The sequence below is a fragment of the Bombyx mandarina genome, chromosome 16, assembly GCF_030267445.1.
Source record: "Bombyx mandarina strain Sakado chromosome 16, ASM3026744v2".
NCBI lineage: Eukaryota > Metazoa > Arthropoda > Insecta > Lepidoptera > Bombycidae > Bombyx > Bombyx mandarina.
This window is the reverse complement of record NC_143222.1, coordinates 14,080,014-14,096,638: the sequence shown is the minus strand read 5'-3', so window position 1 is coordinate 14,096,638 and position 16,625 is coordinate 14,080,014. Positions and strand designations below refer to the sequence as shown.

General features: G+C 38.1%; 5 long non-coding RNA genes across 5 annotated transcripts in view; 2 read left to right on the top strand and 3 right to left on the bottom strand.

Annotated features, from left to right (window-relative positions):
• Positions 1–847: 847 nt before the first annotated feature.
• Positions 848–3,438, top strand: LOC114252398 (uncharacterized). Its single transcript, XR_016324304.1, has 2 exons — positions 848–1,987; positions 2,485–3,438. It is a non-coding gene; the product is annotated as an uncharacterized LOC114252398 (long non-coding RNA).
• A 595-nt stretch (positions 3,439–4,033) lies between these two features.
• On the bottom strand, positions 4,034–5,855 carry LOC149501383 (uncharacterized). Its single transcript, XR_016324356.1, has 2 exons — positions 4,891–5,855; positions 4,034–4,391 (listed from the first exon to the last, which is right to left on the bottom strand). It is a non-coding gene; the product is annotated as an uncharacterized LOC149501383 (long non-coding RNA).
• A 3,131-nt stretch (positions 5,856–8,986) lies between these two features.
• On the bottom strand, positions 8,987–12,693 carry LOC149501382 (uncharacterized). The gene is made up of 2 exons (XR_016324359.1): positions 12,237–12,693; positions 8,987–9,069 (listed from the first exon to the last, which is right to left on the bottom strand). It is a non-coding gene; the product is annotated as an uncharacterized LOC149501382 (long non-coding RNA).
• The window catches only part of LOC149501375 (uncharacterized), a 79,279-nt gene continuing 74,389 nt past the window's right edge, over positions 11,736–16,625 (top strand). The window contains exon 1 of the long non-coding RNA XR_016324358.1: positions 11,736–12,013. This is a non-coding gene — a long non-coding RNA (uncharacterized LOC149501375). The remainder of the gene's footprint in view (positions 12,014–16,625) is intronic.
• On the bottom strand, positions 12,779–16,514 carry LOC149501381 (uncharacterized). The gene is made up of 2 exons (XR_016324357.1): positions 16,123–16,514; positions 12,779–16,013 (listed from the first exon to the last, which is right to left on the bottom strand). It is a non-coding gene; the product is annotated as an uncharacterized LOC149501381 (long non-coding RNA).

Sequence of the window (16,625 nt, the reverse complement as noted above, 5' to 3'; positions counted from 1 at the left end):
CGCACGGGTAGGTACCACCAACCCCGCCTATTTCTGCCGTGAAGCAGTAATGCGTTTCGGTTTGAAGGGTGGGACAACCGTTGTAACTATACTGAGACCTTAGAACTAGTATCTCAAGGTGGGAGGTGGCATTTGCGTTGTAGATGTCTATGGGCTCCGGTAACCACTTAAGATTAGGTGGGCCGAGAGCTCGTCTACCCATCTATGCAATAAAAAAATAACGTTGGTTTATTAACTGTTTAGTATCTGTGAAAGTGCAAAAATGTAAAAAAATTAAACAAAACCGCTGGACGTCGCTTCGCGAAGTCTTCGAAATAGTCCACTGAAAAAATCTCAGTAAATAATCAGCATTTTACTGAGATTATATGTTATCCCATATTATCTGATCTCATTTCATTTCATTCCATGCCAATTGATTAATGTTTCAAATTAATCAAATTCTTTTCACTCCATATTATCATTTTTCATAAAAAAAAGATTAGGCTCTATGGCATGATACTTTTGCCTCTCTAGTTTGAAAAAGAGAACTACTAAAGAAATACTCGATCGAAACGTTAAAATCCACTAATTTGTAACACGCACTCGCACAAATGTCATTCGTGGTACTAATTTCGGTAAAATTACTCGGTTACGAGATCACAACGTTAATATGAACTCGCACTCACAAAATAACACCGGGTACGTTTGCCGCTAGGGGCGCTGTTCCAATTGCATACAAATTTGAGCAAACTGGCTCGCTATCGAGAACGTTATAAAACTCGCACTAAGCACACAGTAATTTTGAGAATGCTCGATTGTGCGAAGCGTTGCTGTAGTTGGAACCGAATATATTAAGTGTATAATCTATGGTTGGAACATTCAACGTTGAGCATTATGCCGCATAATGCGCTCTTGTGCTGTAATTGGAAAACTACCTTAGTGAGCTTTCAGAGGTGAATGAAGTTAGCCCCTCAAAAAAATTTTTCTTTCTTATTTTCTACTTATTTTCTATTAATTCGTTTGTTCATCATTTGTTCTTGAAGTTAGCCCCTCAAAAAAATTTTTCTTTCTTATTTTCTACTTATTTTCTATTAATTCGTTTGTTCATCATTTGTTCTTGATTGTTCACTGTTAATAATTGTTTGTTCTGCATTTATTTATTTAAAAAAAAATATTAAAAATATATGTACAAATTAGCCCCTCGATTGCAATTTTTTATATTTTTTCGTCCTTAATGACTCTTAAATATTCATTTTCGATTGTTCTTATATAAAACACGTTTGTTCTCTTTCGAAATTACTCGTTTTTTGTTTAATTTACTATTTGTATTAGTAGATTAAATGTATACAAAATATGTGTACTGCGCATGCGTCAACTATAATGCCTAAACTTTCTACACGGTTTTAATCGTGAAAAAAAAAACAAATATAAATCCTGAAGGATAGGATTGGTATACAGTTTAATTAAAAAATAAATAAATGAAATAATGTACATTGGCGTAAAGTTAGACCAAATACATTTTTTTCATCCTCCTACCTATCGTTATGAAGGTATAAAAAAGATAGGGAGTCCACATAGTAATATAAACAAATAAGTAAATAATATGTTCATTATTTATTTTTCAAGAGATAATATAGGTATACATTATAATAACTTTTTTACACAGTCGAAATTATATTCCTAACATTAGTAAAATAACATTTTAATAATTTTTTTATAGGTTATGTATTGAAAGTGTTGGAAAATTATTTCATGTTTTAGCTGGAAAACGACATTGAAAATTATATGCAATACAAGATAATGGGCTCCATCAAATGAATTCGAATGAAACCAAATTGTTTACCATCCAAATTCGATTGTCGGGCAGATAGAAAACGAAAATTCACTCAAAGTGAACCTCGGCCTACATTTGTGAAACGGCAAAGACTCACTATTGTCAAAGTGATTGAAGAGACGACTAAAAATGAGATGTGTTATATTATTATACCTTTGCCATCTTGTAGTCAAGGTAGGTGTAACTGTCAATAATTAGTAACACACAGATCTCATAATTAAATAACAATATCAGAAAAAAGGAGAATAGTTAGTTAGTTAGTGGAAGTAGTCAAAATGGGCAAGTGGACCTCAGTTCCTATTACATAAGGTACTAGGAAGTTTGTGATAATGAAAATTTATTACAGTGTAATATCACTTACTTACTTTAACAGTGAAGGAAAACATTGTGATGAAACCTGCACACCTAAATGTCCTTAGGATTTTCTAAGTGTGTAATCCATCAACCAGCACTAGGCCAGCGTGGTGGACTAAGGCCTAAAAACCCTCTCAATGGTAGTGGAGGCCAGTGTCCAGCAAGGGGATATATTATATGGGCTGATGATGATGACTAGGAAGTTACATACTACTACTACTACTACTACTACTACAGTACACATATAATCCTATATATTTACAAACTATAAGTTTGTTGGGTACCTAGAAATTGCTAACATTATTTCATATTTCCAGATGTCCAGCCACTTGAAAATAGGTGTAGTAATGACAAAGCTATCCAAGTAGCTCCAGCAGAGGAACACAAAGGCAAGGCAAGTGTGTATTGCCACATCACCCCTTAATATATCTGAAGCAAGTACAAGTAAACAATCAGAACCAGCAAAAAGAAAACTGTTGTTCCTGAGGAAAAATTTGACAGTGATGAGTCAAATGCACCAGCAACAGAAGGATCAACTGTTGACTATGAGTTATCTCTCTATATCTCCACTCCATCAAAGACTCGTGCACTGCAGACTATAGCTCTCAAGAAGACTAAAAAAGTTGAAAAAATGAATGTGTTAACAACTTTATCTAAAGTGAAAAATAAATCACGTTTATATATTGGTCTTCCACAAGAATTATATTTCATAATAGGCTTGATTGAGAAACATACAAATGTTTCTGAACAAAATATAATATTATGTTTGATGAGAATAAAATTAAATAGAACATTCTCTCAATTGGCTGATGATTTCAATCTATCTGTAAGTCAAGCAAGCAATATATTTTTCAACAAACTCCCAGAAATTGCAAATGTAATATCACCCCTTGTTACAGTATAAAAAAAAAACAATGCAATAAATATATATGCAGGAAGGATAATTGATGTCAACTTGGTGGAAAATAGAAAGTTTTTAGATAGTTTGCCACCTACAATTAACGAAGTACCTATAATTAAATAAGTAATCCTTACTTATAAATAGGAATTTTTGTATTTTCACTCTTCATTCAAAAACTACTGAAGAGATTTTAATAAGACTTCTATGCTGGTCTTGTATGGCTAGCAACTCATAATTTTTTTGATTCTGTTTTCCACAAATGTGCTAAATATGGGCTTATATATATGAAAAGGAATAAAGATTAATAATATGTAACCTTTGTACCTGTATGTTAGGAATAATTCTTAAATAAAACATATTTAAATTGGAATATTATTTTTATTAAATCACATTCACTTTATACACATCAATATTTTGTACTCCCTAAAAGGTAAATAGGTATGAAGATTTTTTTAAGTATTTAACATTACATTTTTGTGTAAGATTAGAAAAAATGTTATTCTTCCAAGAAGAAACTACATTACCTAACAACTGTGCAACTTACTCGGGATCAAAATCAATACTAATTATAGTGACCTGATTATTTTTTTCAAATTTGCTGTTTGCTACACAAAATTAGCAAGTTTTACTTTTAGCATAATACATATTCATTTGAACTTATTCCATGCAGTGCCGGTTAGAGAAGTTGTGCAAACTAGAATAAATTCTAATAAAGAATAAGAATAAACTTTGAAGAGAAGAAGAAAAGAGCTTTCTTCGAAGCTCAATTCTACAAGGGTATTCAATCAGATAGCTATCTATCTCTGTCTTTCCTGTGTGAAATTTTGGTATGTCGAAATCTTGGATAAATCCAGCAAAGCTAAATAAAGTATTTACCTAAAAAATATGTTTATGCTTAAAGTCACGTGTTTATGTTATTCGAAAATATGAACCAATTTTTCAATCGAAGATTAAAACAACATTAATACTGAGAATGAATATTTATTTATAAAATACACATATATGTTTTGACCACCAAATTTGCACGATAATTAAAATTAATATTCATTAATATTAATTTAAATAAATATTAATTAATCTTCTTCTATAACTCATAGTCAACTGTTGATCCTTCTGTTGCTGGTGCATTTGACTCATCACTGTCAAATTTGTTCTCAGGAACAACAGTTTTCTTTTTGCTGGTTCTGATTGTTTACTTGTACTTGCTTCAGATATATTAAGGGGTGATGTGGCAATACACACTTTCCTTGCCTTTGTGTTCCTCTGCTGGAGCTACTTGGATAGCTTTGTCATTACTACACCTATTTTCAAGTGGCTGGACATCTGGAAATATGAAATAATGTTAGCAATTTCTAGGTACCCAACAAACTTATACTTTGTAAATATATAGGATTATATGTGTACTGTAGTAGTAGTAGTAGTAGTAGTAGTATGTAACTTCCTAGTCATCATCATCAGCCCATATAATATATCCCCTTGCTGGACACTGGCCTCCACTACCATTGAGAGGGTTTTTAGGCCTTAGTCCACCACGCTGGCCTAGTGCTGGTTGATGGATTACACACTTAGAAAATCCTAAGGACATTTAGGTGTGCAGGTTTCATCACAATGTTTTCCTTCACTGTTAAAGTAAGTAAGTGATATTACACTGTAATAAATTTTCATTATCACAAACTTCCTAGTACCTTATGTAATAGGAACTGAGGTCCACTTGCCCATTTTGACTATTTCCACTAACTAACTAACTATTCTCCTTTTTTCTGATATTGTTATTTGATTATGAGATCTGTGAGTGTTACTAATTATTGACAGTTACACCTACCTTGACTACAAGATGGCAAAGGTATAATAATATAACACATCTCATTTTTAGTCGTCTCTTCAATCACTTTGACAATAGTGAGTCTTTGCCGTTTCACAAATGTAGGCCGAGGTTCACTTTGAGTGAATTTTCGTTTTCTATCTGCCCGACAATCGAATTTGGATGGTAAACAATTTGGTTTCATTCGAATTCATTTGATGGAGCCCATTATCTTGTATTGCATATAATTCTCAATGTCGTTTTCCAGCTAAAACATGAAATAATTTTCCAACACTTTCAATACATAACCTATAAAAAAATTATTAAAATGTTATTTTACTAATGTTAGGAATATAATTTCGACTGTGTAAAAAAGTTATTATAATGTATACCTATATTATCTCTTGAAAAATAAATAATGAACATATTATTTACTTATTTGTTTATATTACTATGTGGACTCCCTATCTTTTTTATACCTTCATAGGAGGATGGAAAAAATGTATTTGGTCTAACTTTACGCCAATGTACATTATTTCATTTATTTATTTTTTAATTAAACTGTATACCAATTAATTGCTCCTTCAGGATTTATATTTGTTTTTTTTTTCACGATTAAAACCGTGTAGAAAGTTTAGGCATTATAGTTGACGCATGCGCAGTACACATATTTTGCATACATTTAATCAACTAATACAAATAGTAAATTAAACAAAAAACGAGTAATTTCGAAAGAGAACAAACGTGTTTTATATAAGAACAATCGAAAATGAATATTTACGAGTCATTAAGGACGAAAAAATATAAAAAATTGCAATCGAGGGGCTAACTTGTACATATATTTTTAATAATTTTTTTTAAATAAATAAATGCAGAACAAACAATTATTAACAGTGAACAATCAAGAACAAATGATGAACAAACGAATTAATAGAAAATAAGTAGAAAATAGGAAAGAAAAATTTTTTTGAGGGGCTAACTTCATTCACCTAGCTTTCAGGCAGCCCGGTGGAGTGCGTCGCTGATAGGTATCCCCAGTTCCTCCGCTATTTGGTCCGACCATCGTTTGGGACCTCTACCCCTAGGCCTTTTTCCCTCTATTTTACCGGTCACCATAAGGCGTTCCAAATTGCTGGTATCTCTACGTGCAACATGACCAAAATACCGCAATGTTCTTTGTAGGCAGATTGTGGATAGACGTTGAATCTTTTCTATTTTTAACTGCCTGAGAATAGATATGTTGGTGCGGCGGGCCGTCCATGGTATTCGTAGCATACGTCGCCAGCACCACATCTCAAAAGCGTCGATTCTCTGCCTATCTGCGGCTTTGAGTGACCACGTCTCTGCACTATATAGAGCAATGGAGAAGACAAGGGTGCGGACCAGATGTATTTTAGTTCGGTGGGTAATATTACGGTCTTATTTTTTAATTTTATTTATTTTTTATTTATATATTTATTTAAGAATTTATTTTTGTTGTTTTGCAAATAAAAAATCGAGGAGTTCTTATTTGACTACTCTGTAGAAAGAATCTTATTCTATGCAAAGAGCCCTATCCATAGAGCCCAAACACGACCTATTTTGGCCTATATTTACCGATTCTACGATTTTATTGGATATTGGAAATCTAAAACAGTTTATAACTTTTTAACCCATGGGCCGATTGTGACGGGAGTTCTTTGATATGATGACTAGCGTTCTTTCTATGTAAATATTATTGTTTTCACTCTGTACTTTGTTTATACTTTAATTTATTTGACGGCGTTAACGATATTTCTGTTTAGCACGTGCAATAGGAGTGACTCACACAAGCCAGGTGCGCCGGCCATGTCGTTCGACTCACAAACAACAGGTGCAACAGAAGTGACTCATAAATAAGCCAGCTGCGCCGGCCAGTATAAAAAGGCGGTACGTGCCTCGCAATGAACATTCGTTGGACTGCGTTTGCCTGGTGCACCTACTATATCCTTGTTACGTTGTGTGATTCAGTGACTGTTGTACGTACTGGTTAAAGTTGGACAAGTGTTAAAGTGAATTGTTAAGATAACATATTGCTGATTAAATCAGAAATCAAAGGTGACTTCGTTTTACTTGGTGTGCAACAAAATAATGTCTACCCTCAAGCTTACATATTTAATCGTATTGGTGTACGTACTCGGATGCAACAGTAAATCTTGACTTTGGGCAATAACTATATTATCATATAGTAGCCTCTCACTTTATTATTGTTCCTTCTGCTTTTGTGTATTGACTACCGGTCTGTATTGACCACTATCTCTATACAATTTATATATTTTACAATTTTAAGACCAATATACAGGATTTTTCTTTTATTCCGACTCTGTATATCTTTATTTGTGTTTAGTGTTTTATTGTCTTTACAACTTTTACAAATTTTATTACTATTTTATTGATTTTTTATATTGACGAACCACCTGCAAATGTTTGGACATAGGACGCCAAAGAAAATGACCAGTAGGGACAAGGAGCTGCCGAAGCCTACTGCGGACTCGAGTGTGAGAAGGAGTATTAGCGAGTGGGAATCGGCAAGCACATCGGCCCCTATAACACAGGCCATGGAAAAGAGTGCATCAAGAAGCCCCACACCAACAACAGCACACAAACTGGAACTCAAAGCTGCGGCAAGACTCTCCACTGAGTTGCAACACTCTCCCAACCGAACATGGTATGGATCGAGCAGCGGAGGCAAGGGCATGTTTAAGTAGGGTCAAATTTACCAAGAACTGAGAAAGAAAACAGACACAAATGATAATATTATCACAAACACCACTTGTCAACCCTCGGATCCGGTAATCTTAAATATAGACTCGACGTTCGCCATGAAATTGGAAGAAAATACTAGACTTCTCAAAGAGAACAATAAAAACTTATAGGAAATAAAAGGTAAATTAGGTAAACAGTTACAGACTTATGCCAGTATTACTGAAAGTGGTAAGCATGTAGTACTGGAAAACAGCAAAAAAAATTATATTTTAAAAGAAACAGTAGACAAACAAAACTCAGAACCAAAGAACTCTTTGGAGACAGACGGTAGAATTACATATAAACAAAAAACGTTACACTCAATGGTGATAACGTCGAAAAACGAAACTGAGACCGGCAGCAGCAGCAGCAGATGCAAACGAGGGGTGGGTTAGGGTAGAGAGAATCGCAAAACAAGCGAATGCCGTGCTCGAACATGTCAGGGTGTGGGGCGTCGAAAACAAGCTCAAGTTTGCGCCGCACAAAACCAGCACTACGCTGATTACGCGGAAGCTGAAATTCGACGCCCCACGCCTGCGCATGGGCGGAACCGACATCATCATCTCCAATGAAATGAAACTACTAATATTGACTATTGACAATAAGCTGACATTCGATTCTCACGTAGCTAACATCTGCAAAAAAGCCACAACTGTTTACAAACAGGTATGTCGAGCGGCTAAAGTTAATTGGGGACTCCACCCGGAGGTAATCCGCACCATTTACTTAGCCACGGTTGAACCAATAATCCTGTATGCCGCTAGCGCCTGGGTGGGTCGTCCGCCCAAAAGTTGGGAGTGAAGCGAAAACTGAGAACGGTGCAACGCGGGATTGCTCAGAGAATCTGTAAGGCGTAACGCACCGTTTCATTGAACTCTGCGCTGATCCTTTCTGGGTTACTCCCCTTGGATCTGCGCGTTCAGGAGGCTGCTTCACTGTACGAAGCCAAAAAAGGGAAAAATAAATTTGCGTTGGGGGACAGGGAAGTTGAGCGGATGATTTCAACCACCGTGAATCCGCATCCCGCTGAGCGCACCGAGTTTGAGCTGTGTAGCCTGATGAACGTAGAAGACGTCAACGCTCTCAATAACTTTGAGATACGTATATATACCGACGGTAGCAAGATCGACGGGAGAGTAGGTGCAGCGATCTCCGTATGGAACAGCGAATCTGAAATCAGAGCCCGAAAACTTGCTTTACCGAACTACTGTACGGTATACCAGGCTGAGCTCCTCGCGATATGCAGGGCCACCAACGAGATCAGGACACTTAATGCTTCTACATTTGGTGTCTTTAGTGACTCTATGGCGGCTCTGTTGTATTGGAGTGTTGTAGGTGAAATAAAAGAGAACTGTTCAAGTCGACAATTCGTGTAATTCTGTTATAATTTAGTGTGTGCAGTTACAAATATAAGGTTAGGCGAGCTGCACACTACACCTCCCCCCTTTTTAAAAAAAAATGATATTATTATATAATTCCTTTTTTATATTTATTACTTAAACTAAATTACACAAAATATTATTAAATTTCATACTTTACTAACAAAAATCCAATAAAACAATATTTTAAGTTACAAACTTCTTTGTATTATTTTTATGAATTATGTATGCTTTATTATCCTTTAAGATTTTAACATTTGGTGAGACATCTTCTATGACTTCGTATGGTCCTAAATAAATCTTATCTAACTTATCTCCTACTTGATTTTTAATTAATACTAAATCTCCTTTCTTATATTTTATTGAATTAATAGTTTTGTCAAAATTTTTTTTTCTTAATTTTTTATTAAATAACAAATTGTTTCTTGCTTCAGCTTGTGCTCTTTGAAGTCTGTACTTTAGTTCTAAAGGGTAAGAATCAGGGTTACATAAGGGATCAACACATGAATTTTGTTCTATGTTAGATGGTAGATTACAATGTTTACCAAATACTAATTCAAATGGCGTGTATTTTGTCTCAGAGTGAACTGTAGTGTTAAATGAAAAGCACCAGAATGGAAGCCAACTGCTCCAATCTGTTTTATTATTATCACACTGAATCCTAAGATAAGCACCTAGAACCTTATGAGTGTTTTCCAAACCTCCAAGAGTCTCATGATGATAAGCTGTTGAATGCAGTTTTTTTATATGCAATAAATTGCAAATTTCAGTAAATACTGATGACATAAACTCTGTTCCCTGGTCTGTTATTATTTCTGTAGGGATACCATACCTCAGAATAAAATTATTTACAAATGATCGCGCTACTGAAACTGTATCCTTCTTTTCTAAAGGATAAGCTTCAACATATTTAGTCAGATCACATTGTAACGTCAGAATATACTTATAATTAAAATTATCTACATCTAATGACCCCATTAAATCTAAACTAACTCTCTCAAAAGCAGTGGATGCCGTGGATGTGATAACCATTGGCTCCTTTGTACGTCTATTGGAATGCTTTTGAATCTGACAACTTTTACATTTCTTTACGTATTCTGATACGTCATTGGTCATTCCTGGCCAATAATAATACTTCCTAATATTATTTAACATTCTGTTTACCCCCGCGTGGCCACTCGTGGGTAACAGGTGGAAGTCATTTAGGATCACAGTCCTTGTGTCTTTGTCAGTAATTCTTGTCACATCTTTAATGACAAGTAACTTGGGAAAATCTTTCAAATGGCTTATTTCCTTTATAAAATTGTTTACAAGTCGTTCACAGCGCTTGCTTTTAATTATTACGAGCTCGTTTATTTTGATTTGCTTGCAAAAACGTTGTAATTCTCTCGTTAACACACTTACGGTAGACAACGATTGAGAAATTATAAAAATTGCTGATTTTTCAGACACGAATTTGCAGTTACCATTATCACTAGTAAAATGTTTGAATTTTTCTATCTGTTTTAATGTATTTTTATTACAAAATAGCATCAATTCAACGCCGTTAATTGGTCGTTTGAGGATTTCCACTACTTTAGGTTGATCAGGCCTTGGAGTAGAGGATACCTCCGTAGTCATGTTATTATTGTCACAGTCAATACGTAACCTACGAGCCTGTGCTCTTGTCATGACCGATACTACATGCTGTTGCATTTCCTTTAAACTGTTGGATGTAATAGGTATCTGGCTCAATACATCTGCAGCTGCGTTGTGCAAAACTCACATGATTAATTATAATATTTAAATAAATATATCCTATAGACTCTAAATTACCACTAATTCCTTTTATAATTATCTTATCATGTTTTACTAAATTCAATAAATTCTTATGTCGCGACAACCATTCATACTTAAGTACACATAAACTAGCTCCACTATCGATTAATAAATTAAGATCGATATTATTACACAAAAATGACTATAACTAAAAATCGAATGAGTGCACTGTTTAGGTGCGAAAAACTCTAAGTTGTCATAATTATTTGCGTTATCGTTGCGCAAGTTGTCTTGGACATTGGACTCTTGCGTATTATGCTGTACACGCTGATAATGCATCGGTCGTCCGCGAAAATGCTGACGCTGGCGCTGATCGCCTGAGTGTTTACCTCGATTTACGATATGTGAAGTTCGTTGACCTGTACTATTTTCATAACAATTATAGTTACGATTATAATTTGTCTTATTGTTATAAAAATGGCTATCTCCTCGGCTTCAGAAACCTCTCTAGTTTTCTCGTAGTTGCATAACCTGCTCTTGTGGATAGAAAGACATAGATTTCCTTAAACTGAATATTGCCACTCATTACCGGCAACAGGGAAATTGCAGTTTTAATATCAAATGAGTCTGACATTTTTGTAGCACAATTAGAATATTCTATCATTCTGACATAATTTCCTTAAACTAAATATAAAGTAATTCCGCATGAACTTAATAATAACATTTAATACAGAACATTGAAATAACGTAAAAAAAAATTACAATATCAGAGCAAAAACTTACATTGCAGTAAGCACGTATTTACTGTCAACGTATATGCAGGTCGTGACGTCTTACGTAGCATGGGTGAATGAACTCCTCAGCATTGGACTCGAGCTGACTCCTAGCTGCTCCACCTCGGACCCGTACAATTTATCTCCCGGCGCCCTGCATATCCTCTCATAATAAGGCTTGAGCATTCTCCCGGCTCCCGGCAGCAACACCCTTTTTTGTCTTCTTCTATTGTTCTCATCGCTTCATCCAAATCAATCTTCTGTGAGGGTTTCTTTTTTTCTTCTTTTTTTTCATTTTCGGTAATTTGAAAATCTTCTTTTCTCTTATTTCTTGTCTTCACAAACTTCTATTCTTCATAATATTCTTCATAATTATATTTCTTCATATTTATTTCAGCTACTCTCGTATTTTACGTATGTTGCAAAATTTTAACTGCTGGCTAAGGGTCGCCATGTATTGGAGTGTTGTAGGTGAAATAAAAGAGAACTGTTCAAGTCGAAAATTTTTTTTTATTTTTTTTTATTGCCTTTGTAGGCAGACGGGCATACGGCCCACCTGATGGTGAGTGGTTACCGTCGCCCATGGACTTCAGCAATGCCAGGGGCAGAGCCAAGCCGCTGCCTATCGTGTAATACTGTTATAATTTAGTGTGTGCAGTTACAAATATAAGGTTAGGCGAGCTGCACACTACACTGTTATCCATCACTAACTAGGACTGCTTGCATCCCCTGGAGTCGTTGGGTACGTGGAACCGTCGCTACCTTGATGGTGACACGGCTTCCACGACAAAACTGTTCTTCCCCGAGGCGACGGCGGCATACAGGACAATAAGGAAAATGCACATTGACAACTTATGCACTCAGGTATTAACTGGGCACGGCGGGTTCTCGGAATACTTAAATAGATTTAAGTGTAAAGACAACTCGTCGTGCACCTGCGATCCAGATACTGCTGAAACCGCTCCCCATGTATTAAGTTTTTGCCCTCGTTTTGCTACATTGTGACTCTGTGTGGAGCAGTTATTGCAAACCGCAATTGTACCTAAAAATTACAGCGCAATAATCTAAAGTAAAAGTCGCAAATCTTTCATCGAGTACTGCACCAAAGTTTGTAAAATAGTTATAGATAATAATAAAACATAGAATAGTAAAATATGTTAATATAATATATATTATACATAACATACGTGTAGTAATTGTATAAGCAACTTAGCAGTAGGTAGCCATAAAAGTAAATATATAATAAATAATTTGTTTATTGTCCTGTTTGTAAGTAACCTGTATTGAAGAAAACTTGTCCACCGTCTTTTATTACTTAAGATTAGAAGTTAAGATAAATACAAATAAATAGCTCTATTAGGAAATAAGTTGGGTAACCCACCCACATGAAGCATAAATGAGATCGAATGACAGAAAGATCTAGTTATGAAGCATGAATGGTATCGAACGCCTGCGAGAACTGGTATGCATGAGAATACGATGACATAGATAACGATTATGTTGTAGGAAGGTAAAAAAAAACCTTTTTTTTTTTTTTTTTTCGCGGGGAAATCCTCATGGACTACCTCCGCCTGGGGAAAGGCGGAGGGGCGTGCCGGACTCCTACCGGCTAAAACCACCCCGGTGTCCACCCACACGTGTGCGCAGGGCCGCGGGAATCCAAATTCTTCCGCAGCCCCACACCAGTGCTGGCCCGGTCTGTCCAGGCCTCGTCTCCTGCACGGGGTAGTGAGGCGTTCAGCTACTCCGTGCATCGCCTCAGAGACACGCGCCGACACCCGCACGCGCCTCCGTCTCAGGTCCATCGAATAGGGGAAACATAGCGAGGGCTTTCCCAAGTCCCTCGCTCCTGGACCCATTCATGGGGGGCGGAAAAGGGCGTTGTCCGCCCTTCTCCTGCGCCCGGTGCGCCTTCTGCGGCCGGGGAAGGGAGTCGAGATCTCCCTCTCCCGTTCCGCAGTTTCCTTCTGCGACATCACGTCCTCGCAGAAGGACACCACGGCGTCCCACGACTCACGAATATAACGCACGAACATCGACCAGACCCGGCACCGGCCGCATCCGCTTCCCGTCCAAACCCGACACGCCCCGGTCCTCAGAGCCAATCTTTATTCCGAAGTTACGGATCCAATTTGCCGACTTACCTTACCTACATATTATAAGACCTGAGAATACTGGGATGTCAATTATATAACCAATATATATTTGGAACACCCCAAAACCCCCTAAGGATAGTTTTTCTTTGGAAATGGAATTACCTTTTTGGATATTAACTTAATAAAAATTGGTATTTAAAAGAAATTGAAACACTTTTGATATCATTTGATAAATAAATATTATAATCACATTAATTTGATAATTTGATAACAAGAGCTCTGACTACGTTAGAGGACAACCAATTATCATGTACGCGGCCGGAGCCTGGGCGCCCGCTACGAAAAAGCTGGGCATACGGAGGAAGCTGGGTTCCGTCCAACGAGGATTCGTCCAGAAGCTCTGTAAGTCTTACCGCACGGTCTCTCTAAACTCGGCACTGGTACTGGCTGGTTTACTTAGACCTCCGCATACAAGAAGCAGCTGCCATGTATGAGGCGAGGGAGAGGGTCATCCTAGCTAATACCAGGAGACCAGGAGATTGAGTGTCCGGTGAGATTTGCAGAAACTTCTCACCCCGCCAAACAAAAAGCTTTGGAATTAGTGTGCCTGGCGGACGAGGAGCTTGTTGAAAGCTACAACGTGCAGACAGTGCGGATCTTCACTGACGGCAGCAAGATTGAGGGGAAGGTCGGAGCCGCATTATCCGTATGGGATAATGAAGTCGAAATCCAGAACCTCAAACTTAGCCTCGCCGCGTACTGCACAGTCTATCAGGCGGAATTACTGGCGATTTGCTTCGGCCTGTATAGCGACTCAATGTCCGCATTGCAGTCGCTTGCAGGCGGGCGCTCGCTCCTCCCCTGGTGGTGCGCGCCCGTGCCAATTTGACAACAGCGGCTTCGGCTCAAGGCAAAGCTGTGTCTTTGTTTTAGGTTAAAGCCCATGCGGGCCTGCCAGGGAATGAGCGCGCGGACGAATTGGCAAAGGGAGCAGCGTTGGCGTCGCGGAGGAAGCCGGACTTTGACCTGTGTCCGATTTCATTCATCAGACGGCAGATCCGAATGGGATCGCTCGATGAATGGAACCGGAGATATGCCGGCGAGACGGCCTCCGTGACGAAAATGCTCTTTCCGAATGCCCTAACCTATTCTAAGAGTTGCGCTGTACCACTGGGTGGCTACGGTTACTTGTGCAGAGTTAAAATATTTTTAAATTTTTTTGAGTCGTTTTCCAGTTTGTACCGTTAGAAGTGATCTCTGTGCGGAGAGAGACAAGTGGAAGAGTTTGTGGTGTATTATAAGGGGGCTTACGCCTGGAAACCTGGAGTTCTTTATCGCCGGAACCAACTCGAGCCGACGGCTTACTGGGGGTGGTTGTTGCTGCCACAAGAACCTGAGCAGTCTGGCATATATGCAAGTAAGTGCTAAGGCTGTGTAGCAGCGTAAGACTAGTTCTTACGCTGCTACACAGCCCCGGAAAGGCACAATTTTAAAATTTCATACCTAGCGGTCTCGCCATTGTTCTCTTACTATACCCTGCGGAACGCTTTCCGACCTGGGGCTGTCCGGTTGGGTATCGCCCCCGCTTGCGGTGACTCCGCGAGTGTCGACTCGAATTATTGGAACAGTGAACTGATTTATCGCAGTGCTTTCTTCCTAGCTCAGAGTGCGGCAACCGATCCCATCCATACGTTTAAGATCGACGTGAAGTGTTAGGAGCCGCACTGCGCGCTGGAGTGGTTTGTCCGACAACGGCAGATGGAGCTGGGCTTAGGTTGGATTAATTCAATACTTGGATAACGGATTGTCTACTGTCTGAGTGGTTCCCCTCCTGCGCCTGTGGGGGCAGTGCTACTTATTGTCGTTTGAGCTTTTACCACTAGAGACAAGTGGGCGAGAAGCTATTGTGCTGCGGTTTACCTCCGGCCACCAGCGAACAACAAAATATTAAAACCACCACAGGTTACCAAGAGCAATTACCGGCCGCCGCGGACTACCTGAAAAACGAGTACTGCCAGGAGTGCCAGGACAGATTCACAAACCCTTTACCTTAATAACCTTACCGTACCGATCAACCGGTACCAAATTACCTTTACCTTTCAGGATACCAGCAAATAACCTTTACTTCTCAGGAGGGAATAAGGGGGGGAGAGCGGGGGGAGGAAGGTACTCTTTAATTGAAAAGAAATCAAATACATACATAATCACACAATTAATAATATAATATAGACGCAACGTGGGCGGCGCTGAATCGGCTAGGTGCTGAACGTCGGCACATTACTGGACCCAGACGCCGACGAGAGACAGGTCACCGGAGGTCAACTGGGCGCGGCGACAATTTGAGCCCGCCGACGGGCCTCTTCAGTCCAACAAACCTGGAACACACAAAGAACACATAATACACCTCTAGCCGTTACAGACAAACAAGCTTACAGGTCAAACATAAGAACTAACAACTTAAGACGCACAAAATAAAATACCCACCTAAACAATAAAAAATTACTCCAAGTTCACAAACACTCGGCGTCACACCCTGGAGTTGCTTTTGTTAGACCCAATTCGCCGCAGGGGCATTTAGGGAGGGCTCGTGAAGTCTCGCTGCAAACTCCCGGGCCTGAACAAACAAAAACAATTATATTATCACTTAAACCGACCGACGCCGACACAGACTAAATTGTGACAAAGCATTAATAGACTGCATAGCACTTGTCAGCGCGGAGCGGGCACAGAGTTGGTTAGCCATACAGCCATCACAAAAATAATAATAATAACAATAAATAAATAATAATTAATTCATAAAATAACAGACATAATCATAAATAGTAACATACTACATACATAAATACCTTTATAATCGACAAACCACTATATATATGTATATAACTAGTCAGGTCATAAGTATTGTCACACAGTAAAAACTTTTCTTTTAGAATGCTGGCCACAAAAAAGTTTATTGAATTCGAATTTCGAATTGTTCATGAAAATAA